The following is a 7,578-nucleotide window of genomic DNA, read 5'->3' as shown; positions in this document are numbered from 1 at the left end:
TTGTTAAAATATTTAAACATCTTTTCAATGACAAAATAGTCCAGAATGCTGATATTGACCTGTATCATGTTGGGATGGTGGGCTACCAAATTTTTCCAAACTATTGACCTTGACCCACTTTCAATGTCACAATTATAAAGTGAGTTTAAAATCTTTAAGCAACTTTTCTATAACTAAAATGCCCAGGCTGCTGATATGAAGTATGCTGGGATAAGGGGACACCAAATTTGTTCATATGATTGACTTCATCCCTCCAACACTTTTAAAACGACTGCTTCTCAACAGCCAAAGGACCTAGGATGCTGATATTGAGTCTATGGCATGCTGGGAAAAAGGGCTTCCAAGTTTGTTCGTGTTAGTGACCTTGCTCCTTTAAAGTTATCATAGGTCAAATGTGTTAAAAAATTAACGACTTCTTCTCAATAACTAAAAGGCCTGGGCTGTTGACATCAGTTCTTTAACACATATGGTTGAAGGGCAACCAAATCAATTCAAATGATTCACCTTGACTTACTTTCAATGCCTTTGGGGTCAATTGTGTTAAGATTTCGAAATTGCTTCTTGAAAGAAGCAATAAATCCAAGGTCATGGTTTTTGTGTAGTAGCATGTACAAGAAACAGGATTTCAAGTTTGTAGAAAAGGTTTTTATGAATCAGTAATTCCTTCTTTCTAAGATGTAAGGTAGTATAGCAACATAGGCCTATTTGGCCTTTTCATTGTATATATAAGTCTTTATAGTCAGATGACCGTTAATGTCATTCGACGTCTTGTTTACCATGTCTTGGACTTAATATTTTTGGTGTTGTGAAAGGCTTTTATGTTTATATGTAAACATAGGAGCCTTTCACGACATTAAAAATAGATCTACCTCACACTACTGTCAACCAACAAGGATACATAGGCTTCGAGAAACGTACCTCGCTAGCATGGACTGTATGATCCTGTACATAATGCCATTCATGTTTCTAATAATTTATGACCTGAAGAAGCATGGGAAAAGAGCGTGTAAAATTGTCTCGGTACAAACCCAGCTGCTTCTAAGGCAATGACGGAGTTGTGATATTAAAGATTCTACAAACGTTTTTCAATCAATAAATTACGTGGATAACACCAGTTGAAAAAATTAATAATCCGAAGAAAAAAAAAATCAGCCATTTAACACATCGATAATAACGCTCACCACACAGTCAATAACACCTGCGTGTTCTCATTGGTAATTTTTGTCTACTTTGTACGCATGAATATGTTCAGTATCCTTAGATGTCCTTGTTCGTTCTGTTGACAATGGTTTACTCTTCTCGGGATTCTCGTTCAAACCTGTGCAACTCAAAACTGGGCTTTTTATGCATAAGACACCATTTAAAATCGAAGCTTTGCAATTTTACGCATGCTCAACTGCAATTTGAATTATAAAGCCAATTATAATTACACATCTATTATTGCCTGTATTATTGCCTGAGCACGATATACACCAGTATGTGCCCGAGCCTTCTGATAAAGGTTTCACACTAGACCATTTATCGATGTTCTAAATCACAACTCTGTTGGAAATCCCCTTCCTTCCATTGAAATTGAATGCACCAAAGTACTAAAGCTTTTAAAAAATATTAATGTTAAGAAAGCTTGTGGATATGATAATATCTCTGGTATAATTTTTAAAGAATGGTCACATGAACTGTGCGACAGAGAGTAACAGTAAATGGAGCGACATCTGGGTGGTGTAATGTTTTTTCCGGTGTCCCCTAAGGTTCTATTTTAGGGCCCAAATTATTTATGATATTTCACAATAATTTACCTGCTGTTTTGAAACATTCTACATGTTTTATGATTGCTGATGACAGTAAATTTTGCACAAAAAAACATCTATATATGAATGTAAGCAATTACAGGACGACATCAATAGAGTGTTTGACTGTTATAAATATGGCGTATGCAAGTCAATATTGACCAATGTTGTACCATAAGATTCTCTTTAAAACGTTCTCCTCTCATCTACTCTTACAGGATATGGGGTTAAAGACCTAGGAGTATGGATCTCTGACAATTACAACTTGTCATACCATGTCAAAAAAGTTGTGTCGAAAGGTATGCAAATGCTTGGATATTTAAAGCGATCATGTAAATATTTCAAAAATGTTTCTGTGATAAGGTCATTATATATCAGTTTAGTTAGAAGTCAGTTGGAATACTGCAGTGAGATCTGGTCACCGCACCAAACTACTTTAATTCACCAACTTGAATCGGTCCAAAGAAATTTTTTGAAATTGATGTTTTTTAAGGCGAGCTTTGATTATCTTATGCTGATTTCAGTAAACAGACAGCAATATATGGATATTTAATTCGTTTCTAAACGTATTCATGGACTTTTTGATTGTTCATTTTTAGTAGAAAAATAGGTATTTTAGTCCCCAGAAGATCTTTACCAGATAAGTAGGCCGATACTATTTTCAGATAACTTTATTATCCAAAATGATGGAGGTCTGAAACATACAAAAAGTAAATACATAATCCCCTATTTACGTTCACCTGGAGTTTTACCATTTCTTTCTTCACCTAGTAGGACAATACTTTTAACCGTGCAGTGAATTCCTTTAACAGCAACGGCTGTAAGCAATGTGGAATATATATGTTTTAAATATCGCCTTAATGCAACATGTTTTAAATGGTCATTACGTTACATGCCTTGTTACAAACTTTGTATAGATGTGTACCTGTGATATTTTAGTATACCTTTGTTTCCAATGTTATCAATTCTGTAATTGGACCCTCGGGTCTGTTGAAATGAACTGAAATAAAAACAAAATTGATTGGTCCTGAAACGATGTCACGCGATTTTGATTGACAGGAAACGTCCATTTCGGGGCGCGGTAAAAAACAATGCAAAGTGATTAGATCAATGACAAGGAGCTGGAATTTCTCACATCAGTCCATACAATGTACCCTGTGATTATTTGGAAAATTACTGATCTATATGTCTATGACATGGAAGCTGACGAAAACAAATAGGTGACGCCACAACATCAATAACATACAGCTGTGTTAAAGTTCATGCTGTGTGTAACGCACTCGCCGTTCACCTAAACTGCTGGAGTCCAATTCTCTTACGACACTCGGGAAATATATCGGATTTCTATACCCACAGCGAGAATATTCTTTTATAGACGCAATCTCATTTGAATGGTATAATAGGAAAACCATGATCGTTTACAAATTAAATAATTTATGACGCCCAATGTGATGACGGAACATGTCTGATTTATTGATCACAACCACAGCAAAATATGACGACGATACAGGAGAAAATAATTCCCTCAACATTTCAAATCGATATTTAAACTAAAACCTGATATATTGTCAAGATACTGTTACACTATAATAAAATCGATATCGCCTCGGCGCTACGGATGAATATCCCCCCCTCTCCCCCCTCCCAAATAACCATTTACTCCATGGTCATAGCTTTCACTTGTTCTAACTGTAATGTCAGAGGGATTACATGTAAAACCTTTACGACATTACAACTTCTATTTCACAAATTTCAGGAAAACCCATAGCACTGCTAGCAAGGGCCAAGGATAGACTGTTTATGTTATAGCGTTATAAGTATTAACTTCATATCATAATTATTTATATCTATATATATATATATTATCAATTGGTGATGATGATGATGATGATGATGATGATGATGCTGATTTTGTCTACAAAAAAAAAACGAAAAAAAAAAAAAGAAAATCTACACAGTTTCTTGATATAAATGACATTTACTTATTTTCAAGTCACAACGGCTAGATTTGTCTCCTTATCAAGTGTCAGAGCACTCATGGCCTCATACTTTGTCAGATAATTAGGTAGTAGGTACCGGAAATTAAATGCTTCAGCGCTTACTTTGTATGCCATTGAATTTCTTTCAAGGTCACAGAGGTCAATTGTTCAGATTCTTAAAGGATATCTACAATTTCAAGGATATTTTATGTCCCGATATTCTGCTGGCAAGTACCTCGGATAAAGCGCTAAATATACATAGATTCCATTTATAAATGAACTTCGGTTACTATCAGGCTTAACGGGGTGTGTGTGGAGAGGAGGAGCCAAATATGTTAAAAAAACTAAGGAATCATCATTTCAAGTTGCATGAGACAAACGGGCCGGGTACTTTGACAACAGATACCGAGAATGGCTTGCTGAAAGCTTTCTTATCAAGCTTTCAATGTCACTGGAGTCGGATATACTAAGAATCTTTGATAATATTCTCAAGTTTCAGATGGCAGTAGTTACCTTGAAGGGAGTGCTACAGTTTCCTTGAATAAATGACCTTGACGTCATTGCAAGGTCACGCAGTCAGATTTGATTACATAATGAAATTTTATGAAGACTATCGTCAAATGTTCGTTGTCACCTTCATTACCTCCTATCTTTCTCAGTGTGTTAATTTTATATGTACTAGGGACAACCACTATTGATAAGGGTGTTTGTGATAGAGTGTAAAAGGACAGTGTTAATGTCTGAGTGTCTGTGCTTGCGTTTTGAACTATATGCAGTATGATGAGGAATATTGAACTTGTAAACATGTCAGTGTGATGTACTATGATAGGTTTTTTGTAATGTCTGTTTGTATACCAGTGTTAAAAACTGGAAAAAATAAACACACACACGTACCAACATGTGTTAATTCAATATGTTAGCTATCTGGTGTATATTTCTTGAACATCTGAATCACGTCCAATAAAATACTATTATGATCTTGATTATTTGATATGAGCTAGTGGTTGGGTTCACAGTGGGAGGTGGCCACGTGGTATAACAATGTATGTATGTAACAATACCGAGCACTTCCTTCTCGATCTGAGTGATGATGATAAGACAAGACATGTATGAGGACAGCTTTGATATTTTTGTTGTTCCATCAATTTTTTATTGTTATTCCAATCACATAATTCATAATTTTTTTTCGACGATTTTTCAAAACATAAATATTTCACTCACACCCATGCCAACGCCACACTCACACATGGTTTGAGTACACAGACACGCCCTCACACACACCAATACACAGACACACCACGATATTTAAGGGCCTAATATAATTTTCACTCTAGTCACCTTTTAATGATGATCATCATCATAAATAATATACATATAAATTGTACGCAACATATCATCATCATCATCATCATCATCATCATCATCATCATCATCATCATCATCACCACACATCAGATATCAACTCATCATCATCATCATCATCATCATCACACATCAGATATCAACTCATCATCATCATCATCATCATCATCATCATCATCATCATCATCATCATAAATAATCCTCCTCCTCCTCCTCAAATATCATCATCATCATTGTAATCATCAAGCTAGAAAATTGACAAACTCTGAACCAGCATATAGAGGTGGCTATGAAATTTGGCCCATCCTATATATGCTATGGAATGAGTACACATACACACACACCTTAACACTCATACACACCCTCCCTCACACAAATACACACACGATCACACAAACATACATATAAATATGATAGATGGGAAAGGGTGGGGCAGAAGAGAAAGGAGAGAAAAGGCGACGGATTAAAGAGGGAGAAAAGAGGAAGAAAGGAGCCGGAGGGCTATATCAGATACTGCCTATTTCTACATTTATAGTCAGTTTTGGAATTCCAATAAAGTAATACAGAATGTTCAAAACTTTTCAGCTACATCGATTTAAGTTTAAATATTAACCGTGTCCCGGGGTCAAAACTTCTTCGTCTACGTGACAAAACTTCAGTAACAATGAGATTTGTTTTCTCTCATATACTTATACAATGTAGAGAATTGTATAACTAGATAACATCAGTTCAATCGACCACTTCTGTCTGTACTTAGCAAATAACACCAGTGGTTCCAATGAATCGTTAACTACATGAGAATCGAACTTACTAGGTCTTTCAAATTAGTTTCGGAATATTTTAAAATCAAAACTATTTTCAAAATTTTTCATTACAATTGAATTTTTATTTATTTATTTTTTTTTTGCAAGAAAGGTTCCTATATACATGTATACAAATGTGCACGTGATTTATGAAATTCCATTTTTTTAGAGACACGGATATCTGATCTGATGGCGGAAATCCATCTATATCCTGTCAGTTTGGAATGCTGGTGACAAGCATGCCGGAAATAAGAATATTGAAAATATACTTAATGTATTGTATTTTATAATATCAGAGCTAAATTTGTTTAAAATGAAATTCATTCAAGTGAATAACGGTGATGATGCATCAGTGCTGACTGCCAGCCTTGCCTGTAAAGTGTCATAGTGTTTAAACAGATTCCTTAAAATTAGGGTAAACATATGTACAAAATAAAGATTAACATTGAGACTCCTAGAAAGTACAAGGGAAATAAGACCAGGTGTTGCGGGATAGTAAGCGTCTACTGCTTCATCGACGACACCCGCCATGTAAACATCGGCCAATCCAATTAAGTAATGTAACGTTCTCAAATGAGAACAAAGTATACAACAACGGAACCAACGGTCAAACTAACGAACATCAAATACGCCAAGCAGAGGTGATTATCGTTGCCTTCATAATTCATGCTCCAGTGATTCATCGCTTGGCTACACGTCTGGCAAGTAAAATGTAAACGCTGGAAACAAGAAGTGATTATGTAGTATCTTCGCCGTTTGCTTTTTCCTAGTTTTCCATATGATTTATTAATCTCTACCAGAGTTGTCGTTCCTTAACAGTCACAATACACCTCTGTAAACGGCTAATGGCATATCAATGGTTGACCTCGCGGTCAGGGTCAAAGGTTGATGTCGTACAAAACTATAGCGGTATCCCTAACAACACCAACAATGACAGCAGTAGACTGTATGCTATCAATCAGCGTAAAAAGGCACTTGCGGTTTTTGTGAGGTCATGAGCCAAATATGGTAGCCTAATTGAAAGGGCGTTAGTTGTTTACAGTGGCGTTATCAGGGTACCGCAATGCACCCTGTGAGAGGTTGATGATTTATCTCTCGTTTTAGAACTGATTTCGATAAAGTCATGAGTAGTAGATATTGAGTGATAGACAGGCATTGTATTGATTTGATGAAAGAACTATTTGCACATTTGTTGGAAAAGCAATATATATAAAGGTATCCTTTGGACTTGATACCGCTGGGTATGCAAGCTACATCATTTCTCCAGCTTGACCTGGACCGAAACTTTGGAAAACCAAGGATGTTCAATACCATATGTTTTTAAATTGTCTGGGTTTATGATTGGTCAGCATTGAAGAAAACTATGTAAGTGTCGGGCATTTCTATTGGTTCTACAAACAAACAATTAAGGATTTTTTTGAAAGAATAAATGTCTTTTCCATTCTGGGATCAACGCCAAATCCAGATTATTTGACGAAATGTGAAACACCAGTTGAATACGAAAACAATCTACATTTTGCATATGTATTTTATCACTTTTTTTGTCCGTGATACTATTACGTATATTTTATCTGTTCATGTATATGCATGTCATTGAAAAAACTACATATCTTTTGCATTGTTGACTTGCCGTGTAATAGTGTCTGA

Source organism: Ylistrum balloti, unplaced genomic scaffold (genome assembly GCF_031769215.1).
Source record: "Ylistrum balloti isolate Yb309-2 unplaced genomic scaffold, AGI_CSIRO_Ybal_v1 Utg369830, whole genome shotgun sequence".
Classification (NCBI taxonomy): Eukaryota; Metazoa; Mollusca; class Bivalvia; order Pectinida; family Pectinidae; genus Ylistrum; species Ylistrum balloti.
This window is presented reverse-complemented; position numbering follows the sequence as displayed.